Source organism: Lithobates pipiens, unplaced genomic scaffold (genome assembly GCF_037356315.1).
Source record: "Lithobates pipiens isolate NorthernLeopardFrog02 unplaced genomic scaffold, aLitPip1_a1.2 Scaffold_19, whole genome shotgun sequence".
Taxonomy (NCBI): domain Eukaryota; kingdom Metazoa; phylum Chordata; class Amphibia; order Anura; family Ranidae; genus Lithobates; species Lithobates pipiens.
Genome location: NW_027507764.1, coordinates 568,550,104 through 568,573,109, shown reverse-complemented (window position 1 = coordinate 568,573,109; position 23,006 = coordinate 568,550,104).

The following is a 23,006-nucleotide window of genomic DNA, read 5'->3' as shown; positions in this document are numbered from 1 at the left end:
CGAAGCCTATCTGAGAGACACGAAGCAGGTATTGCAAATATTAGAAGAACTACCTGAAGAGGAAGGACCCTGGATTATGGCATCAGTTGATGTCTCTTCATTGTACACGGTGATTCAACACTATCAAGCCTGTGAGGCTGTAAAATGGGGCCTAAGAAAGTACAGCACGTTGTCGTGCTCCCAGCGTAAATATTTGGTTAAATGTCTGGACTTTTGCCTTAAAAACAGTTATTTTTGGCATAACCGTGAGTACTTCCATCAAAGAACTGGAGTGGCGATGGGAGCCAAATTTGCTCCCAGTGTGGCATGCTTATTCATGGCCCAATGGGAAGGGGAAGCGGTATACACTAACAGACCCAGAGAACTGGCTATATATAAAAGGTATATAGACGATATTCTGATACTCTGGAGAGGCGAAACAACCAGCCTAGTTAGATTCTTGGAAGGACTAAATATTAATAACAGAAACATTAAACTATCCTGGGAAGTGAGTACCGGATCAATATCTTTCCTAGATCTAGAAGTGACACAAAATAATAACAAATTATATACAAAGACCCATTTCAAAAATGTCGATAGGAATAGTTACTTGCCAAGAGGTAGCTGCCATCACACCAACTGGCTGTGTAATATTCCTAAGGGTCAACTGATAAGATTACGCAGAAACTGTACAAACACTAAGGACTACCACCTACAGGCTGAAAAGATAGGCCAGAGGTTCATAAATAAGGGATATGACAATGAAGACATTAGAAAGAAAATTACAGAAGTCGAAAATATGGATCGAACCACTCTAATTAGAGATAAAACCACCCCGGCACGAGGGACGGATGGGATACCGCTCATACTAAACTACAACGCTCAACACAAGAAATTTGAAAAGATTATCAGAAAACACTGGCACATCCTACGCTTAGATGTACACTTACAGGAATTGTTGCCTGAATACCCTAAATTTGTGTACAAAAAGGCAATGACTTTAAGGGACAAGATAGTCAAGAACGTCCCCGACCCCCCACCCACAGGCCTGACTTTCTTCACTGGTAAAGGGTTCTTCCCATGTAAAAGGTGCTTTGCATGCTTAAAAACAAAACGCCCAGCTGAAAAGAAATTTAATTTTACGTCTACAAGCACTGGGAACACGTACGAAATAAAAGATTTCGTATGCTGTAATACCGAGGGAGCGGTGTACGTGTTGCAATGCAGTTGTGGCTTGCAATACGTAGGCCGCACCAAAAGACCTTTAAGGGTACGAATAAAAGAGCATGTTAAAAACATCATTAATGGCTTCGACAAGCACAGCGTTTCCAGGCACTTTTGCATACACCATAACAAGGACCCTACCCAGCTTATGTTTTGGGGTATCGAACCCTACAAAAGACATTGGAGAGGGAGCCATAAGGTCAGAACACTAAGTCAGGCAGAGTCTAGATGGATTTTCACTTTAGACACTTTTGCGCCCCAGGGACTCAATATTGATTTTGACCTTAATTGTTTTATTAGTGATTTTTGACTACATTATTTATAAGCTTCTTTTGTTAGGATGTTTTAAAATTACTATTATGTGAATTTTGGATCTCCTTTCCGGTGTCCTCTCCTAAATTGAGAGTGATTCTGATATTTTGACATATTCTATCTTATCCTATTCTATTTTTATATATATTCTATTCCCCTTTTTTTACTCAGTCTCTGTTTTTAGTGTCACTCTTGGAGATCGATTATGACTACCGCTCATACTAAACTATAACGCTCATATCAGAGTGATTCTGATATTTTTACATATTCTATCTTATCCTATTCTATTTTTATATATATTCTATTCCCCTTTTTTTACTCAGTCTCTGTTTTTAGTGTCACTCTTGGAGATCGATTATGACTACCGCTCATACTAAACTATAACGCTCATATCAGAGTGATTCTGATATTTTTACATATTCTATCTTATCCTATTCTATTTTTATATATATTCTATTCCCCTTTTTTTAATTAGTCTATGTTTTTAGTGTTACTCTTGGAGATCGATTATGACTCCCGTTAGGACCATCTATGATGGCCGTTATCATGGAATTCTTACATCCTAGTCCAATATATTGTTGATCTCATATACACACAATTTTAGCTATAACTTTTAATTCTTTCCCATACCACTCAGTCTATACACTGGTAGTGATCTAGTAAATAGTCGTAAGTGTGTTTTAGATCACTGTCTCCCTCCTAGACATCACTGCTTTTTAGATGGACCTGTTGATAATTTATATCGCCAATAGCTGATTCCCAATTATTGGCCATGCTATACCACACATCTTAAGATTTTATATAATTATCGATATCTCTTACACATAATAATTTTATGACTATGGTTTTACTAGTGTAGCTTTTATTTTGATTTTATTTAATCACTTTCAATTTTAATATATTCGTCCAGTATTGCCCATACTTTTCTTTCTTGTTGTTTTATGCTAGATGTCATTTTAGAAACGAACGTTATTGCGCAGGTGCGCTAATGAGAAGGGTTGCTCTGTTATTACCTTTGGGGCTGCGCCAATAAGAATAATGTTTCCTGGGTATTTCCCAGCGGGCTATAACAGTTAATGATCATCTACAATAAAAAATACCCCCACAAAATGATCGCAAGTGAGGCTTGCACATTTCCTGCCACTGTCACGTCCGTTGACCATTACTCTATATATATTAGCCCACGAGAAAATGGCCGTAGATGGGGCCACAATGGACTTCACAAAAATGGCTGCTAATTACTGACACTATTTATACGTCCGCCCTTACCCCAGTTGTTATTCCCTGATGAAGTCATTTGACGATACGCGTAGGAACACAATTGGCCAGTAAGGACACCGGAAGTGACGTCCGGAAGCGCGAACGTGACACGCGTTCGTTTAAGTTGTGCTTTTATTATTGTTTTAAATGTGAGTACCTTACCTTCGTTTTATACCCAATAAATTGTGAATACGTACTTCACTATTGGAGTGTTCCCCTTGCTTTCTCTGCATGTTACAACGTGCCCATGGTGAATGAGAGTCCAGGATTACATCACCTACTGAACCTACATTGGACAACAAGCGTCACTTTGGAAATGCTGTTTACCTTACAGCAGTAAGGTAAGGTAATTACTGCACCTAGTGTGAGGATATTATACGCATAGGAGCACTGGTGGAATCCACCCCCTGCTTTTGGAGCACGCAGGATACTGCCTTGTTGATCATCAAATGGACGCATTTTATCACTAAATGGATATGCTCTCCATATAACTATAGTTCACCTTATTTTTGTTTTTGGAATTTTTGCTCAAACACACATTTCACTGCTTATGGACTATTAGTATTTTGTTCAGACACGTGATACACTACACATGGATTATTAGTATTTTGTGTATTCTTTGATCTGTTTTGCACTTTTATAACGACACTCAGTTGTGTTTTTTTTTTTTTTTTTTTTTTTTTTTTTTTTTTTTTTCATATCATTTATATATTTGGATATATACTTAATATCATCTCACTGTCATCTATAGAGGATTTTTCATATCAAGTTTTTTGTCAAGCGCACAATGTGACCTGGTTTATTGCACTTTAATATTTATGCACATTGTCTGAGCTTATTTAAACATACAGTTTCACATTTTAGTTTATTTCTGTTTTGGTTGTCACTTGAGTACATGTTAATTTAATTAGATCTAAGTAGTCGGAGCGCAACACCATTTCTTAATCACTATCACTTAATCTGGGGAGGGTGTATACCCCTGCCGGTGTTTTGCTGCAACCCCACTAGTTTTAGGACACATTGGTAGGCGCGAGAATACTTTTACTCTCATTTCTGATTTAAATACCCATTCATTCTTGCTGCCACAATGGAAGTCTTTTCCTTTATGGAAAAAAGGAAAATCAATTTAGAGCAGGTTTTTAACAGCTCAGACCCGAATGGCACTAAAAGTGGTGGCCTGGAGAGCCTAATACGCAGGTTAGCCCATAACATGGAAAAGAAGGTGAGCCTTTGGTGGGATATAACCACCTTCGAGCAATACCAGAAGGACAAGATAGTCCCTAGACGTCTAAGATGGGACGTCACACCAAATGACGGTCTTACGGACCAAGAATCGATTGATGAATGGTTCGCCTTTTTTAATGGGAAAGGGTTGGAATTATTAGACTTCCTAATCAAAAGGAAGCAAAGAAAACTAAATAGAATAGATCAAACGATAGGAGAAATAAAGGGAGAACTGGAGACACATAAGGATAAGTTGGAACTCACAACTATGATGACACAACTAAATAAAGACCTTGTGAAGAAAGACAGGGAAGTGCAAGCAAGGAAAAGTAAGAAATATATTAGAGATATTAATGATTTTAAAAATGAAGATGTTTTTAAATGGCAAAGACAAGGAGGGAGCTCTGATCCTATTTCTACATTTTCCACGCCTGAGAAGAACATGTCACAAGTAAACAGGCTAGAGGGACCACAACAAAATGATCAACAATATATAAACAAAATGGAGGTATCTAGATATCCGAGACAAGAAGAGAGCCGAAATGACTATAATTATTCGACTCCACAGAGGAGTGATAGGAGACCACCTCACCCCAATCAGACCCCACAAAATGGAGGTAAAAAACCATACTGGAAAAACAATAACAATTCTAATAGGAGGGGACAAAATAATAACTACAACAGACCGGGCTATGACCAAAGAGATAACAGAGGCCCACCGCAAGGAGCATATGGACAACGAGGAAGGAGCCCACCACACAACTATGGAAATGGCCATAGAGACAGTTGGGGCCCACCTCAGGGCCATACCTACTCTCATGACCAATATTCGGTACCGACGTACAATCACTATGCCCCATTAAGGGACCACTATGAGGAGAATAGAGACGGGAGAAGCCAAAATTATTATCAGGACGCCTATCAGAATAGGCCTTTTTTAGGGAGAGGTATGGAGACTCACCCACAGAGACGTCCAAACGATACCAGGGACATAAGGAGAAGTCCACCAAGAAGAGAGGAAAGAGGGCCGGAAAAAGATTACAGGCAAAGAAGAGACTGAAAGGGGAGGGGATCTTCAACCTGAGTGGGCAGCCCTTATCTCAAGAGGAAATAGGTGTACTCGATAAAGGGCTAAAATACGCTCCCACTAAGAATATGGACAAATTTGAGACGTATCTAGGAGTACAAAAATATGTTAGGACATTAAACATTAAAAAATATCTAGCGAGCAATCCCATCAAAAAACGCATCCAGGTAGCGGATCAGGATGTGACACATAGTGAATTAAGGAATAGATCGGTGTTCAACCCAACGGTCTCCAATAATAAACATGTTGAAGTATTCAAAAAGGTAGTGCTACAAGATCTCAAGGACCTAAAAATCAAGAAGCGTGAGGATCCCAAGTTTATGAAAAATGGGATTAAGAAACTATCAAAGCGGAAAGATATCGTTATCCGACCCGCCGACAAGGGCGGAGGAATTGTCATCCTCTCAAAAGTACAGTACTGCGATAATATGAAGAAGCTACTAGGAGATAACACTACATATACAAAACTAACCAAGAACCCCATGTTTAAATGTAGGAAAGAACTTGAGCAGGTAGTTCACCTCGGGCTGAAAAAGGATATCCTGAGTAAAAAAGAAGCCAAATACCTGATTCCAGAGGCATGCAGGACTCCGATTATTTACGCCTTACCAAAAATACACAAGGATAAAATTGATCCCCCGTTTAGGCCCATAGTGAATGGGATTGACTCCCTCACCTCTAGAATGGGGGAATACATAGATAAATTCTTACAACCTGTGGTCACAAAAACCGAAGCCTATCTGAGAGACACGAAGCAGGTATTGCAAATATTAGAAGAACTACCTGAAGAGGAAGGACCCTGGATTATGGCATCAGTTGATGTCTCTTCATTGTACACGGTGATTCAACACTATCAAGCCTGTGAGGCTGTAAAATGGGGCCTAAGAAAGTACAGCACGTTGTCGTGCTCCCAGCGTAAATATTTGGTTAAATGTCTGGACTTTTGCCTTAAAAACAGTTATTTTTGGCATAACCGTGAGTACTTCCATCAAAGAACTGGAGTGGCGATGGGAGCCAAATTTGCTCCCAGTGTGGCATGCTTATTCATGGCCCAATGGGAAGGGGAAGCGGTATACACTAACAGACCCAGAGAACTGGCTATATATAAAAGGTATATAGACGATATTCTGATACTCTGGAGAGGCGAAACAACCAGCCTAGTTAGATTCTTGGAAGGACTAAATATTAATAACAGAAACATTAAACTATCCTGGGAAGTGAGTACCGGATCAATATCTTTCCTAGATCTAGAAGTGACACAAAATAATAACAAATTATATACAAAGACCCATTTCAAAAATGTCGATAGGAATAGTTACTTGCCAAGAGGTAGCTGCCATCACACCAACTGGCTGTGTAATATTCCTAAGGGTCAACTGATAAGATTACGCAGAAACTGTACAAACACTAAGGACTACCACCTACAGGCTGAAAAGATAGGCCAGAGGTTCATAAATAAGGGATATGACAATGAAGACATTAGAAAGAAAATTACAGAAGTCGAAAATATGGATCGAACCACTCTAATTAGAGATAAAACCACCCCGGCACGAGGGACGGATGGGATACCGCTCATACTAAACTACAACGCTCAACACAAGAAATTTGAAAAGATTATCAGAAAACACTGGCACATCCTACGCTTAGATGTACACTTACAGGAATTGTTGCCTGAATACCCTAAATTTGTGTACAAAAAGGCAATGACTTTAAGGGACAAGATAGTCAAGAACGTCCCCGACCCCCCACCCACAGGCCTGACTTTCTTCACTGGTAAAGGGTTCTTCCCATGTAAAAGGTGCTTTGCATGCTTAAAAACAAAACGCCCAGCTGAAAAGAAATTTAATTTTACGTCTACAAGCACTGGGAACACGTACGAAATAAAAGATTTCGTATGCTGTAATACCGAGGGAGCGGTGTACGTGTTGCAATGCAGTTGTGGCTTGCAATACGTAGGCCGCACCAAAAGACCTTTAAGGGTACGAATAAAAGAGCATGTTAAAAACATCATTAATGGCTTCGACAAGCACAGCGTTTCCAGGCACTTTTGCATACACCATAACAAGGACCCTACCCAGCTTATGTTTTGGGGTATCGAACCCTACAAAAGACATTGGAGAGGGAGCCATAAGGTCAGAACACTAAGTCAGGCAGAGTCTAGATGGATTTTCACTTTAGACACTTTTGCGCCCCAGGGACTCAATATTGATTTTGACCTTAATTGTTTTATTAGTGATTTTTGACTACATTATTTATAAGCTTCTTTTGTTAGGATGTTTTAAAATTACTATTATGTGAATTTTGGATCTCCTTTCCGGTGTCCTCTCCTAAATTGAGAGTGATTCTGATATTTTGACATATTCTATCTTATCCTATTCTATTTTTATATATATTCTATTCCCCTTTTTTTACTCAGTCTCTGTTTTTAGTGTCACTCTTGGAGATCGATTATGACTACCGCTCATACTAAACTATAACGCTCATATCAGAGTGATTCTGATATTTTTACATATTCTATCTTATCCTATTCTATTTTTATATATATTCTATTCCCCTTTTTTTACTCAGTCTCTGTTTTTAGTGTCACTCTTGGAGATCGATTATGACTACCGCTCATACTAAACTATAACGCTCATATCAGAGTGATTCTGATATTTTTACATATTCTATCTTATCCTATTCTATTTTTATATATATTCTATTCCCCTTTTTTTAATTAGTCTATGTTTTTAGTGTTACTCTTGGAGATCGATTATGACTCCCGTTAGGACCATCTATGATGGCCGTTATCATGGAATTCTTACATCCTAGTCCAATATATTGTTGATCTCATATACACACAATTTTAGCTATAACTTTTAATTCTTTCCCATACCACTCAGTCTATACACTGGTAGTGATCTAGTAAATAGTCGTAAGTGTGTTTTAGATCACTGTCTCCCTCCTAGACATCACTGCTTTTTAGATGGACCTGTTGATAATTTATATCGCCAATAGCTGATTCCCAATTATTGGCCATGCTATACCACACATCTTAAGATTTTATATAATTATCGATATCTCTTACACATAATAATTTTATGACTATGGTTTTACTAGTGTAGCTTTTATTTTGATTTTATTTAATCACTTTCAATTTTAATATATTCGTCCAGTATTGCCCATACTTTTCTTTCTTGTTGTTTTATGCTAGATGTCATTTTAGAAACGAACGTTATTGCGCAGGTGCGCTAATGAGAAGGGTTGCTCTGTTATTACCTTTGGGGCTGCGCCAATAAGAATAATGTTTCCTGGGTATTTCCCAGCGGGCTATAACAGTTAATGATCATCTACAATAAAAAATACCCCCACAAAATGATCGCAAGTGAGGCTTGCACATTTCCTGCCACTGTCACGTCCGTTGACCATTACTCTATATATATTAGCCCACGAGAAAATGGCCGTAGATGGGGCCACAATGGACTTCACAAAAATGGCTGCTAATTACTGACACTATTTATACGTCCGCCCTTACCCCAGTTGTTATTCCCTGATGAAGTCATTTGACGATACGCGTAGGAACACAATTGGCCAGTAAGGACACCGGAAGTGACGTCCGGAAGCGCGAACGTGACACGCGTTCGTTTAAGTTGTGCTTTTATTATTGTTTTAAATGTGAGTACCTTACCTTCGTTTTATACCCAATAAATTGTGAATACGTACTTCACTATTGGAGTGTTCCCCTTGCTTTCTCTGCATGTTACAACGTGCCCATGGTGAATGAGAGTCCAGGATTACATCACCTACTGAACCTACATTGGACAACAAGCGTCACTTTGGAAATGCTGTTTACCTTACAGCAGTAAGGTAAGGTAATTACTGCACCTAGTGTGAGGATATTATACGCATAGGAGCACTGGTGGAATCCACCCCCTGCTTTTGGAGCACGCAGGATACTGCCTTGTTGATCATCAAATGGACGCATTTTATCACTAAATGGATATGCTCTCCATATAACTATAGTTCACCTTATTTTTGTTTTTGGAATTTTTGCTCAAACACACATTTCACTGCTTATGGACTATTAGTATTTTGTTCAGACACGTGATACACTACACATGGATTATTAGTATTTTGTGTATTCTTTGATCTGTTTTGCACTTTTATAACGACACTCAGTTGTGTTTTTTTTTTTTTTTTTTTTTTTTTTTTTTTCATATCATTTATATATTTGGATATATACTTAATATCATCTCACTGTCATCTATAGAGGATTTTTCATATCAAGTTTTTTGTCAAGCGCACAATGTGACCTGGTTTATTGCACTTTAATATTTATGCACATTGTCTGAGCTTATTTAAACATACAGTTTCACATTTTAGTTTATTTCTGTTTTGGTTGTCACTTGAGTACATGTTAATTTAATTAGATCTAAGTAGTCGGAGCGCAACACCATTTCTTAATCACTATCACTTAATCTGGGGAGGGTGTATACCCCTGCCGGTGTTTTGCTGCAACCCCACTAGTTTTAGGACACATTGGTAGGCGCGAGAATACTTTTACTCTCATGCCAGCCAGTAATGATCCCTCTCCTTAAACTGAAGAATACGAGGATCCTTCCGCAGGCTTTTCAGGATCAGGGAGGCCATGCAGTGTAGGTTAGCTGAGGCATTTGATCCGGAGTCCTCTAGGTCACTAAGGACGACATGATCCGCAGCCACCTCCTCCCAGCCACATACAAGTCCATGGGTTTCTTGGGGCTGTTAATGATCCCTTAAAGACTGCTGCTGATGCTGAGTGCTAGGCTCCACCTCCATGCTGACACAATCCTCCTCCTCCTCCTCCTCCTTGTCCTCTTCCTGTGTGATCGGCAGGCCAGCAGGAACACTGTCTGGATAAAGGGGGCCTTGAGAGGTAAGGAAGTCCTCCTCTTCCTGCCTCTGTTCTGCCTCAAGTGCCCTGTCCATTATTCCATGCAGTGTGTGCTCCAACAGGTGGACAAGAGGGACAGTGTCACTGATGCATGCACTGTCACTGCTCACCATGAGTAAAATTGGATGGCAAAGAATCTAAGGCAACTATGGACTTTCATGGTATGGAAAGAACTTACATAAACTCTCATATAAAAATATGTAAATTTATTAGAAAAATACAAAAACACAATTAATAGAGAGGAAAAAAAAAACCCTCACAACAAAAATATAGACTTTACAAATAAGTAAATCTCCATGAAAAAATTAAGCAGTAAGATGTATATTCAATCATCCACAGTAGGGGAAGACAAAATGACGATCAAACTTATTCAAACTCAACATGTTTTGCGGGGTGACCGCTTCTTCACAGGAGATTATGTACAGTTTTCTCTACAAAGAATAAATATTCAAGAAAAATAATAAACAATAAGAAAAATTATACAGGTGTACTTAACATAATGGTGCTATAAGGGACTGAATACAAAAAAATTGCCTCCCCCTATTCCTCTGCCAAAAAATGGGAAACATAGTAGACAATCTCTAGTACACACATAATTACATACAATAAAATGATATGTCTATTAACCATTCACAGTCAAGAAACCCCTGAGAGATAGCAAAAAACGAGCTTACCAAAACCAAATCGAACAGATAAAAAACACGCCCCATAACCCCAGAAAGAGGGGAGAACCTCCCGGGTGAGTGTAAGTGCAAAGACAAGATAGACAAACAATTTAGACATAAGCGCTGTCTGAAAATCAGCTGAAACCTCAACAGCCCAAGCTGAGGGAAATGCTGGGGGTACAGGATAGCAAACAGGCCCCTAAATAACAAACATACCAATGTAGTAAGCATCAAAGTAAACAAACGGGCTAAAAAGCCTAATATTAGGGAATCAACTTAATATTTACCTTCCAGCAGCAAAAACATCTGCCACAGCACCTCCAGCCATCATCTAACACAGTGCACACAAACATGCACTTAAATAGTATCCTGGCACCTATCCAAATGATGTCACAGGCAGGCGCCATGGCGCTGGCAGAGTGACATCGGATAAGATCCTGAATTGCGCATACGTGCACGTGCAGTATCACCAAAACAGCCAATATATCAGTGCGAAGTGACCATCTGCACGCATAATCCGAATGCCTGGCATTAAACAGCGCATGCGCAGTATTACCTAGGCGGCAAATAGAGCCTGCGAAGAGAAGCTACAGAACAGCCGTTTGTCTGCCCACAAACATACACCAGCACCACCTAGTGGACATTTTGAACAAAACATGGGCAGAGGATCACACACTCCCCCGAAAATAAAGAGGCAGCCAGAGAACTGAATAATACCCTCAAAGGGGAGGGCTTTTTATCCCGTTTGTTTACTTTGATACTTACTACATTGGTATATTGTATGTAATTATGTGTGTACTATAGAGATTGTCTACTATATTTCCCATTTTTTGGCAGAGGAATAGGGGGAGGCAAATTTTTTGTATTCAGTCTCTTATAGCACCATTATGCTAAGTACACCTGTATAATTTTTCTTATTGTTTGTTTATTATTTTTATTGAATATTTATTCTTTGTACAGACAACTGTACTCTCCTGTGAATTTTACTCCTGAAGAAGCTGTTACCCCGCGAAACATGTCGAGTTTGAATAAGTTTGATCGTCGTTTTGTCTTCCCCTACTGTGGATGATTGAATATACATCTTACTGCTTAATTCTTTCATGGAGATTTACTTATGTGTAAAGTCTATATTTTTTGTTGTGAGGGTTTTTTTTTCTTCTCTATTAATTGTGTTTTTGTATTTTTCTAATTCTAATTATTATTATTATACAGGATTTATATAGTGCCGACAGTTTACACAGCACTTTACAACATTAGGGCAGACATTACAATACAATACAATTCAAGACGGGGGAATCAGAGGGCCCTGCTCGTTACAGCTTACAATCTAGGAGGGAGGGTCAAGTTATACAAAAGGGTAATAGCTGTGGGGGGTGAGCTCATGGAGAAAATAGTGCAGTTGTTAGATGGAGGCAGGATAAGCTGGGGGCGTGGCTTGGCGCGCAACGGAGATGGCAGCCTAGAAGGAGAGCTCCGTCGGAAAGCGGCTCCAGCACGTCTGTTACAGCGGCAAACGGCACAATAATGAGCAAGCAGGCCAGGCTCCAGCATCAGACCCGTCCTCGCCGCTCAACAGCAGTTAATCCCGGCCGGGATATCTCCGATATCTTTAAAAATCAGGCCTCAGCATTACAGGCCCCGGGGGAGGACAAGATGGCGCCGGTCTATGCGGCCGAGGAATACAGCGAGGACTCGCAATCGGCTACCGAGGACAATGGCAGGCATGGCTACCGCTCCACACACCCACTTACCTACGAGGACATGTCCGGCTTCGCAGCAGATATTAAGGCCTCGTTCTCCGCAGCGATCACGGACTTAAAGACCAGTTTCCTGGTCATGCAGGAAAAAATGGCGGCTGCAGAGACGGCGGGTAAGATGAGAGACAGATCCATACATAGACTTGACGGGGTTGTCACGGCCCACTCCCTACATTTCATAGAAATGAACAGACATTTGGAGGATCTGGATAACAGGGGGAGACGAAATAATATCAGGGTACGTGGCATACCGGAGTCCGTTGCGCCCGACCAAATCACCTCAGTCTTACAAAGGGTTTTCAATACTCTACTCGAACGTCCGGAGGACTCGGTTATTGACTTCGTTAGAGCGCACAGAGCACTCAGAGCGAGGGGCCCTGATACCCTACCCCCACGCGATATCATTTGTTGCTTACAGAGCTTTACACTTAAGGAGGATGTAATGACCAAGGCCCGTAGGAACGACCAAATAGTGTTCAACGGGGAGAATATAAAACTTTTCCAGGACTTGTCCCAAATAACTTTGAGAAACCGAAGGGCTCTACGTCCTCTGCTTGAAAAGTTGAGGGAAAAAGATATGCGTTACTCGTGGCGCTTTCCCTTCGCTCTGCTGGTTACACACGGAGGCAAGCAACATATCCTACGAACGCCTGCGGACCTCCCGGAATTTTGCACAGCTCTCCAGCTTGATCCGATCGTTCTGCCCGACTGGTATCAGGAGTTCTCCATGCCAACTAAGGACAGAAATTCACCAGCTTCACCGTTCGCCTCACCGGAAAAACACCTCTCCAAACGACAGAGGCCAGGACGAGGAGATTTCTCACCAAGGGGTACCCCACGAAGTCGCCCACACTCCTCCAGGAATCTGATGGAAGCTTAAGATTTATGAAGCATTCGTACCTACCTACCTTCCAGACGCTACAACGTCGCTCTTTTACCACCTGACCACCGCCTAGCCATCGGGGATTCCATGCTCCGCCAGCGTCAACAGTAGATCATTTCTAATTACATGCTTCCATATCGTAGAAACGACTCCCTGTGAAACCACGATCCGTTCGATTCCATCCTGTTTCTTAGGTGTCTCTTCGGAAATACCACGTCAGCATTACACATTTGCATTTATAGGGTATAAAGGCTGCAGGACAACGGCTGACTTTCTGAATAACGCAGCCCTGACAGGGCGATAGTGATGGAGGATCCGTGTTCAAGGGGCGAAGATGCCTATCCAGGGCAATAATAGCCCCCCCAGATTGTAATGAGCGGGTGGCGGGAGGGGTACGGTTCATTGGAGGGTAGGAGGTACCTTAATTTCTCATTAATTGCCATTTGCTAGGCCTGCTTGTTCTATTCTATTCTTGTTCTACTCTCGCTTTTGTTTTATTTTGATTCTGGTTTATGTTTATTGCTTTTCCGTTTTATTAATCAGATACCAGTTTGCATTATATGTATGTTTGCTGCTGTGACAGACCAATTAGCACCTTTCATACGCTTTATGGGGCCGCTCACGACGGTTCCTTGCACTTATAGTTGAATTACCACCGTGATAGACAACGGTCCGGTGCCTTCAACTACATACCTTCTCAGGGCGGACACTGGGCTAATTGGCCTGAGGTGCCCTGCACGGTGAAGGTTGTTATCTCCGGGGAGGGCCTTCCCGAACCCCACAATAGTACATCAGGCAGGTGACTTTGGGGCCTGTCTCACGTACTAATTTTGACCTCCTTGAGACGGTTATTTACTCTTAAGGGGGTGTGACCTACGACTCCGTCCTCATCTCACTTCATCTTCTCCTTTCTCTTCACCGCTTTCTTTCTCTTTATTTCGCCTTGCCACGACACAAACGACAGTGTTTATATATACTGTATATTACTGACTATTGTATACATCATAACTTTTTGCTATCTTGTTGAGATTGTTCCTACAGGTGTCGGGTCCCGCACCTCCCTGAGCCCGAACCATGGCATATTCTGATTTGGGACGTAACCAAACGGTAGTCTCTCATAATGTCAAAGGGCTTAACATCCCCGAAAAACGAACCACTTTACTAAGAGAACTCAAAAAAGGTAGGCCCCACTTTGTATTTTTACAGGAGACTCACTTTAAGACCGGACATACACCAAGACTGACTGACTCATACTTTGTAGAAGCTTACCATGCCACCAGTCCTGGGACGAAATCAAAAGGGGTCTCAATACTGGTGAGTAGGGATGCTGACTTAGAGGTTACAGGCAAGCTGGTCGACCCTGAAGGGAGGTTCCTTATACTCAAGGGAACCTGCAGAGGGACTCCCCTGACTCTGGCGAACGTATACTTCCCCAACTCGGCTCAACTCACTTTTTGTCGGAAACTGATTGATGAACTGAAATGCTTCAGTTCGGGCAGACTTATTTTGGGTGGAGACTTCAACGTACCCCTTATACCGACTGAAGACACTTCCAATGGCAAAACCGCCATCCCTTATAGGGCTCTTAAGAATATTAAGAAGCTCCTGCATTCTCTGAATCTGGTAGACTCATGGCGTCACCTGAACCCTGAGGGCAGGGACTTCTCCTTTTTCTCTATCCCACATAACCGCCACTCACGAATAGACTATATCTTCGTTTCTCAGAGAGATTTGTCGCAGCTGAGTGCTGCCCACATTGGGATACAATCAATCTCTGACCATGCTCCCATATCCGTGACATTAGATTGGACAAATACCCTGGCCAGACCCACTACATGGAGACTGAACTCGTCATTACTAACTGACCCAGCACTACTACCAGACTTGACTTCCTCTTTGACTGAATTTTTCAAGCTAAATGACACCCCTGGGATGAACCCCCTGGCGATCTGGGAAGCCCACAAATGTTTTATTAGGGGCGAGCTGATACGCATGGGTACACGTAAAAAACGGGAGAGAGATAAAATGATCAATGAGTTGACCGCGAAAATAAGATCCCTTGAATCACAGCATAAACGCTCCCTCACAGTACACTCAGCAGAATCTCTACTTGAGACACGGAAAGCTCTTAAACAGCTCTTAGACAACACTACCAGGAGGTTCTTATTTTTTAGACGGAAAGTTTACTATGAACATGGGGACAAAACAGGTAAGGTCCTGGCGAGGGCCCTGAACACCCGTATAACACACAACCACATCAGGGGTATCAATGGCAAGGATGGGAAGACAGATTTAGAAACTGAGAAGATTGCCCAACACTTTCAAAACTACTACACAAATTTATACAACCTCCCGAATCAGCAGAGACCGCCGGATCTGGGGGGTGACAGGACCCAGGCGATACAGCATTACTTAGACGCAGTTAATCTACCCAGACTTAATGAAGAGGACAGTAACCAGTTGGACAGACCCTTTGACGATTCCGAAATTAAGACAGCCATAAGAGATTTGAAGACGGGCAAGAGTCCGGGGCCAGATGGGTTTGGTGCCATTTATTATAAGACATTTACAGAGGTTATACTCAACCCTTTTAGAAAAGCAATGAATTCCTTGACAAGCCAGAGACCAAACTCAAATGACTTCCTATCAGCCTTTATCACTGTTATCCCCAAGGAAGGGAAGGATCCACTTAACTGTTCCAGCTACAGGCCCATATCTCTTCTAAATACAGACGTGAAACTGGTAGCAAAGATCTTAGCCAACAGGCTGAAACCCCTACTCCATGAATTGATTGGACCCGAACAGGCCGGATTCATGCCAGGCAGGGAGGCAAAAGACAATGTGACGAAGTCCCTGAACCTGATTCATGTGGCACACCAGCGAAAGATCGAGGGCTTTCTCCTGTCAACTGACGCGGAGAAGGCCTTCGATCGAGTAGCTTGGGATTATATGTTTGAGGCGTGCAGGCGTGCTGGCTTGGGCCCCGGCATGATGGCCTGGATTTCGGCACTATATTGGAACCCTTCAGCTAGGCTTAAAGTGAATGGTTCCCTCTCAGAGACAGTGCTTATCAAGAATGGCACAAGGCAGGGGTGCCCTTTGTCACCCCTGCTTTTCATTATTGCTCTAGAGCCATTCATAAGACACACCATCATGAACCCATCGATTAGGGGATTCCAACTTAAAGAGAGAACTTTTAAAATTGCGGCTTACGCCGATGATTTGCTGTTCTATTTAACAGAACCACACACTTCTATTCCTTCGCTTTTGAAGGAATTCACAAAATTTGGATATATCTCCAATTTCAAAATAAACTATTCTAAATCGATGGCCATGAATGTGTCTCTTCCCGAGGCCCGATTGTCGGTGGCCAGAGTCGGTACCCCCTTTACATGGACAGCCTCAGCTATTAAATACTTAGGAGTTTGGCTGACCCCCAGACTTGCACTGACGTACGCGCGGAATTTTCCCCCCCTACTTAAAAGCATTACACAGGACCTTCTGAGATGGGGATCGGGCTATTTCTCATGGTTTGGCAGGGCGGCCATCTGTAAGATGACTGTACTGCCAAAGGTACTTTACTTGCTCCGAACCTTGCCCATCAAGATACCCATGAGCTTTTTTAAAGCGCTACACTCCCTTCAGACAAGTTTTATTTGGGCCCGCAGGCCCCCTAGGTTGAAAAAGACTCTCTTAACCAAACCCAAAGAAAGGGGTGGCTTGGGTATACCCGACTACAAACTTTACTATTATGCTGCGCATGTTGCACGTATCATAGATTGGCACTGTCACTCCCAGATTAAAGATTGGGTCTTGTTGGAGGAGGAAGCAAGTGTGATTAACCTCCAGTTCTCTCCCTGGATCCCAAGGCTTAGATACCCCAGATCCATGCTTTCGCACCCCACTGTGGGCACTACTCTTCACATTTTTCATACACTGACCAAACAATCTGAGTTCTCCACCTCTCTGAGCCCTTTAACCCCTATTCGAGATAACCCGGACTTTGTGCCGGGCTTACAGAACCCACTACTTAAAATACAGAGACCGAAAAGACCGCTCTTAGCACTAGACTGTTTTAACGGTAGCCTGATGAAAGACTTCACTGACTTTAAAGTAGACAATGATTTACCAAGACTACCACTCTGGACATATTTTCAACTGAGGAGCTACTGTAATGATGTAACACGTAGACCACACTTGACGCGAGCAGTGACGGATCTAGAATCAGTTTGCTTGAAAGGTGAACCCACCCCAAAAACTACTTCGCTTACATATGCATGGTTGAGATCACTAGGTCCACGAGAGGATCACGGGCTCAGGGAGAAGTGGGTTCGGGCTTTGGGTTCCCCAATCTCTGACGATCAGTGGGATAGGGCATGTATTCTATCACACAAATGCTCCCTAAGCACGAAAATGCAAGAAACGTCCTACAAACTGTTGACCCATTGGTATGCTACCCCAGAAAGAATTCACAAATGGTATCCTCACTCTTCGGATAGATGCTGGAGGTGTGAACGGGAGGAGGGCACTCTATTCCACATTTGGTGGCAATGCGACCAATTACAGCGTTATTGGTCGGGGGTGAAGGAGCTGATTGGGCAGATCACGGAGACCAGTCTGAGGTTGGATGCGGCAAGTTGCTTGCTCCACATTGCCAACACCTCATTCAAAAGATATAAAAAGTCGCTCACCAGACATATGATAAATGCAGCCAACTCTCTAATTCCACTATACTGGAAATCCAAAACTACACCTACCATAAGAGAATGGCTGCTTAAAATTGCTTCTATCTGTGAGATGGAAGACACGGCAGCCCAATCGAATGAGCGTGTAGAGGGTTATCACAGAACATGGTCTCCGTGGTTTGCCTTTAAATACTCCAAATCCTTTGGGGACATCATGGACAGCGGCCTGATGGCCTGAAGAGTGGTGGGGTCCAGACAACTAGTCAATCACTAATTTATACCATACAAACACAGCTCTTGACCATGAGCTAGAGCATTCGGAACAAGGCGAATTTCTCCTCCCTTTCTCCCCGTTTGTCTTTACTCTCTATTTCTAACTTTATATATTTCTATACTTGACTTCTTTACTAAATTAATAGTTCTTATGATATGTGCTCTAGATGTACATTGAGCTTGATGGGTTCCTGAGGGAATCTGGGGTTGGATAATGAATCACCCTTCTAAGTCCGGTAGGGCTCGCAATGGAAGGATCTGATGTTTTGATGATACCCCTATTATAGCCAACTAGAAATGTTATTGACACAAATTCAATCTTGTTAAGCATAATTGTTTTTTGCAGTGTCTTTTTGCATACTCTTGTAATATGTGCTTTTATTTGCTAATAAAACTTTCTTGAATGGGAAAAAAAAAGGATAAGCTTCTCTGAAGAGGAAGGTTTTCAGGGATCGCCTAAAGATGGATAAATTTGGAGACATTGTGACAGATTGGGGTAGTGAATTCCAGAGGATGGGCAAGGCTCGGGAGAACTCCTGGAGGCGGATATGGGAGGAGGTGATGAGGGATCTAGAGAGCAGGAGGTCTTGGGAGGAACGAAGTGGGCGATTAGGTTGGTATTATGAGACTAGGCTAGTGATGTAGCTGGGGGCAGAATTGTGATGGCTTTGTAAGTAAGTGTTAGTATTTTTAATTTAATTTGTTGGGCAAGTGGCAGCCAATGGAGGGATTGGCAGAGAGGGGTAGCAGACACTGTGCGGTTTGTAAGGTGGATGAGTCTGGCAGCAGCATTCATGATGGACTGAAGGAGGGATAGTCTATTTAAAGGTAAGCCAATGAGGAGGGAGTTGCAGTAGTCAAGGTGAGAAATAACCAGGGAGTGAATCAGGGGCTTTGTGGTTTCATTGGTTAGAAAGGGCTGTCTTTAGAGATGTTTTGGAGGTTGAGGCAGCAAGCTTTGGAAAGTGATTGGATGTGGGGCCAAAAGGAGAGTTCAGAGTCCAGGATAACACCTAGCACCCTGACATGTGGGGATAGGTGGACGGTTGTGCCATTGCTCTTGACAGAGAAGTCAGGGGAAGAGGCACGTGGGGGAGGAAATATTATAAGTTCAGTTTTGGACAAGTTGAGTTTGAGGAAGTGGTGTGACATCCATACAGATATGTCAGTTAATAAGTTAGTGATGCATGAGGAGACTGATGGAGTGAGTTGAGGGGTGGAGAGATAGATTTGTGTGTCGTCAGCGTAGAAATGATATTGAAAGCCGTGAGTGGCTATCAGCTGACACAGGGAAGAGGTGTAGATTGAAAATAAAAGAGGTCCAAGAACAGAACCTTGGGGGACTCCGACAGAGAAGGGAAGAGGAGTGGAGAAAGTGGAATTGTAAAGCCGCGTACACACGTAGCCGTCTGTCCGACGTACTTAGTCTGGCGGACTTCCCGCCATACTGTCCGTCGGACTTTCCGAACGGGCTACTTGCCCACACACGGCACTTTTTCAGCGGACTAATACGGCGTACTAAGTCCGCCGTACTATCCGCTCCCTACTTTTGAAATGAACAGACTCGCCCACACACGCGGAGGAAAGTCCGCTCATTTCGAGCGCGTCTCCAGGTAGGCGGGGCCCGCGAAGGATACGTCGCTGGCCCCGCCACCTGGTATGGACTTAAAGGGGAACCCCAACGCCGGAAAAAATCGACTAGGGGGTCCCCCCCAAGTCCACAACAGACCCTTGTCCGAGCACGCTACTCGGCTGGCCAGGAAAGGAGTGGCGAGCGAGCGCGCCCCCTCCTGAGCCGTACCAGGCCGCGTGCCCTCAACATGGGGGGTGCCTTGGGGAAGGGGGGCCCCGCGGCCCCCCCACCCCAAAGCACCTTGTCCCCATGTTGATGAGGACAAGGGCCTCTTCCCGACAACCCTGGCCGTTGGTTGTCGGGGTCTGCGGGCGGGGGGCTTATCGGAATCCGGGAGCCCCCTTTAATAAGGGGGCCCCGGATCCCGGCCCCCCACCCTATGTGAATGAGTATGGGGTACAATGTACCCCTACCCATTCACCTGTAAAATAAAGTACAAAAAAAACACAACACACAAGATAAAATAATTTATTGCACAGCTCCGGGGGTCTTCTGTCTTCGGGGGTCTTCTCGCCGGACTCCTCCGCTATCTTCTTGTAGCTCTTTTACTAGAGGAGGAGCCCGGCATTCTTCTTCGTTGCCGCGGCCTCTTCTTCCGACTTCGGGGGTCTTGTCCCCCTTTTCGGTTCTTCTGCCGGGCCACCGCGCCTTCTTCTAGCTCTTTTACAGGCGGTGGCCCGGTCTTCTGTCGCCGCCGCCGCCTTCCGTTCTCCTTCTTCTTCTCCTTCTTCTCCTGGAGATGTTGACTCGACGTTCTCTCCGGCCGCAATGCCAGGGACGCGCTGCGCTGCGACTTATATAGGGACAAGGGGCGGTGTCACATGGGTTGGTGTCACATGGGTTGGTGTCACATGGGTTGATGTCATATGGCGACAGTCCCAGCATCCTCCGGGACTGTGACATCGTAAGGGGGCGGGGTCACCATGTGACACCAACCCATGTGACACCAACCCATGTGACACCGCCCCTTGTCCCTATATAAGTCGCAGCGCAGCGCGTCCCTGGCATTGCGGCCGGAGAGAACGTCGAGTCAACATCTCCAGGAGAAGAAGGAGAAGAAGAAGAACGGAAGGCGGCGGCGGCGACAGAAGACCGGGCAGTGTGGAGGAAAGAGTACTATTTTTTGGGAGCAGATTTGTATTGGTTGAAGTCTTTGAGAGACTTGGTCTTGTGCCACAGACGCTCAAGAGCGTGACTACGTTTTTTGAAAATTCTAGTGTCATCTGTTTGCCAGGGTTGTAGGGGTTGAGGCCTGATTCTGCATGTAGTGAGGGGAGCGAGCTTGTCCAGGGTGGAGGACAGGGATTTATTGTAGATGGAAGTGGTTTGGTTGGGGCAGGACAGGGGAGAGATTTTGTCATAGAGGTGGTCAGCAGCAGAATAGAGAGAAGAGTTGAAGTTGCGAGAGTTTCTATGGGTGATGGTTAGACGATTGGAGGAAAAGGTGTTGGAAGACAGGGAGAGAGAGAAACTAATAAGGTGATGGTCAGAGAGAGGAAAAGGATTATTTGAGAAGTTGCATGGAGTGCAAAGGTATTCTAATTCTAATAAATGTATATGTTTTTATATGAGAGTTTATGTAAGTTCTTAGCGTACCATGAAAGTCCATAGTTGCCTTAGATTCTTTGCAATCCAATTTTTCTCAAATATATAGGATGAAGGTACTTTAAAGTTTTTTCTATCATACAGTAGCGTTGACTAAACTTCACTGCTCACCATCCTCGTGGCCTCCTCAAATGGTGACAGGACAGTGAATGCATCCCTGATCATGGCCCACTGGCATGGGGAAAAAAACCAAGCCCCCCCCCTGACCCTGGCCTGGTACCATAGTCACACAGGTACTCATTGATGGTCCTCTGCTGCATGTGCAGCCACTGTAGCATGGCCAACGTTGAGTTCCACCTGGTGGGCATGTCACAGATTAGGCAGTTCTTGGGCAGGTTAAATTCCTTCTGGAGGTCAGCCAGCCGAGCACAGGCATTATATGACCGGCAAAAATGCACACAGAGTTTCCTGGCCTGCCTCAGGACATCCTGTAAACTCGGGTACCTTCCCAAGAACCGCTGCACCACCAAGTAAAGTACGTGAGCAAAACAGGGCACATGGGTCAGTTGTCCGTGTCGGAGGGCGGAGAGGAGGTTGGTACCATTGTTGCAAACCACCATTCCTGGCTTAAGCTGGTGTGGCGTCAACCACCTCTCAGCCTGCCCCTACAGAGCTGACAGAATCTCTGCCCCAGTGTGGCTCCTGTCCCCCAAGCACACCAGCGCAAGCACCGCATGGCATCTTTTTGCCTGCGTAATTGCGTAGCCTCTTGAACGCCTACAGAGCACCGCTGGTTCCGAGGACAAAGCACAGGAAGAGGCTATGGAGGAAGAAGAAGAGGAGGGGGTGGAGGAGAGAGGTGTGTCAGAATCACCAGTAGTAGCATTTTGGAGGCCTGGTGGCGGGACAACCTCCAACACTACTGCACCTTGTCCTGCATCCTTCCCAGTTGCCAGCAAAGTCATCCAATGCGCCGTGAAAGATAGGTAGCATCCCTGTCCATGCCTGCTGGACCATAAATCAGCGGTAATATGCACCTTACCACTGACCTCCGTGTCCAGCGAGGCCAAGACATTGCCTTCCACATGCCGGTAGAGAGCTGGACTCTGCCCCCTTCCGTGCAAAAAAGTGGCGTTTGGGAACCTGCCACTATGGAAGCGCACATTCCACAAACTCACAGAAGGGGGCAGAGTCTACCAACTGAAAATGCAGCAGTTAAAGTGCTAGCAATTTAGCCAAGCTAGCATTCAACCGCTGGGCATGTGGATGGCTGGGAGTGAACTTCTTTCGGCGGTGCAGCAGCTGGGGCAGGGAAATTTGCCTAGTACAATCTGATGTTGGTGTACCAATAGCAGATTGCCCACAAGTACTTGGCTGTGACACACCTAATTCTACATCTTCATTCCTCTCAGTGCAGGTTTCAGAGAGGACTGAAGGTATAGTGGGGTTGGAGATCCCAACTGATGAGGAGCAAGGAGAGGTCCGCTTTGTTCTTTGGTGTGGGTCTTTTAGGTAAGCTTGCTAACGAACTACATGGCAGATCGACATATGTCTGGTCAAGCATGTG